Source organism: Cryptomeria japonica, unplaced genomic scaffold (assembly GCF_030272615.1).
Source record: "Cryptomeria japonica unplaced genomic scaffold, Sugi_1.0 HiC_scaffold_122, whole genome shotgun sequence".
Taxonomy (NCBI): Eukaryota; Viridiplantae; Streptophyta; class Pinopsida; order Cupressales; family Cupressaceae; genus Cryptomeria; species Cryptomeria japonica.
This window is the reverse complement of record NW_026728944.1, coordinates 352086-353649: the sequence shown is the minus strand read 5'-3', so window position 1 is coordinate 353649 and position 1564 is coordinate 352086.

Below are 1564 nucleotides of genomic sequence, written 5' to 3'. Positions count from 1 at the left end.
AATTTTGATGCTTCAAAACCAAAGATTTTGAGAGATAACCTCCAAAACAAGGTTCTAAGAGCACAATGTGCATCAAAATCAAATTCTGATGCTACTGATTCCAGAATCAGGACTTGCATTTTGAAACCTTGTTGTGCCTCCAAACATCAATTTTGATGATCCAAAACAGGGGCTTTTGAGGCACAATTTCTAAAACAGGGTTCTCAGAGCACAATGTGCATCAAAATTGAATTTTGATTCTACTGGCTCTAGAATCAGGACTTGCATCTTGAAACCTTGTTGTGCCTCAAAACACTGATTTTGATGCTCTGAAATTAGTGATTTCGAGCCTCAAGCTTCAAAATGAGGTTCTAAGAGCACGATGTGCGCTAAAATCAGATTTTGATGCTTTTGACTCTAGAATCGGGACTTGCATCTTTAACTAGGTCTTTTGAGGCACAAGCTCCGAAATGAGCTTCTAAGAGAATGATGTGCATCAAAATCGAATTTTGACGCTACAGGCTCTAGAATAGGGACTTGCTTCTTGAAACCTTTTTGTGCCTTTAAACTTTGATTTTGATGTTTTGAAACTGCAGCTTTCAAGCCACACGCTCCGAAATGAGGTTCTAAGACCAAGATTTGCATCAAAATAATGTTTTGACACTACAGGCTCCGGAATAGGGACTTGCGTCTTGAAAGGTTGATGTGCCTCCAAACACCAATTTTGATGCTTCAAAATCTAAATCGATGATTTTGAGGCATAAGCTCCAAAACAAGGTTCTAAGAGCATGATGCTCTGAAACCAGGGCTTTCGAGGCACAAGATTCGAAATGAGTTTCTAAGAGCACGATATGCGCCAAAATTAGATTTTGATGATATTGATGCTAGAATCGAGACTTGCATCTTGAAACCTTGTTGTGCCTCCAAACATCGATTTTGATGCTCCAAAACTCCAGCTTTTGAGGCACAATTTCTAAAACAGGGTTCTAAGAGCACAATGTGCATCAAAATTCAATTTTGATGCTACTGGCTCTAGAATCGGGCCTTGTATCTTGAAACCTTGTTGTGCCTCAAAACATTGATTTTGATCCTCCGTAACTGGGGCTTTCAAACGTTGTTGTCCTCCAAACATTGATTTTGATGCTCCTAAACTGGGTCTTTCGAGGCACAAGCTCTGAAATGGGCTCCTAAGAGAATGATATGCGTCAAAATCGAATTTTGACAGTACAGGCTCTGGAATAGGGACTTGCTTCTTGAAACCTCATTGTGCCTTTAAACTTTGATTTTTATGTTTCGAAACTAGAGCTTTCGAGCCACACGCTTCGAAACGAGGTTCTAAGAGCAAGATGTGCATCAAAATCCTTTTTTGACACTACAGGCTCCGAAATAGGGACTTGCATCTTGAAAGGTTGTTGTGCCTCCAAACAACAATTTTGGTGTTTCGTAATCAAAGATTTTGAGGCATAAGCTCCAAAACAAGGTTCTAAGAGCATGATGTGCGTCAAAATCAAATTTTGATGCTACCAGCTCCAGAATGAGGACTTGCATCTTGAAACCTTGTTGTGCCTCCAAACAACGATATTCA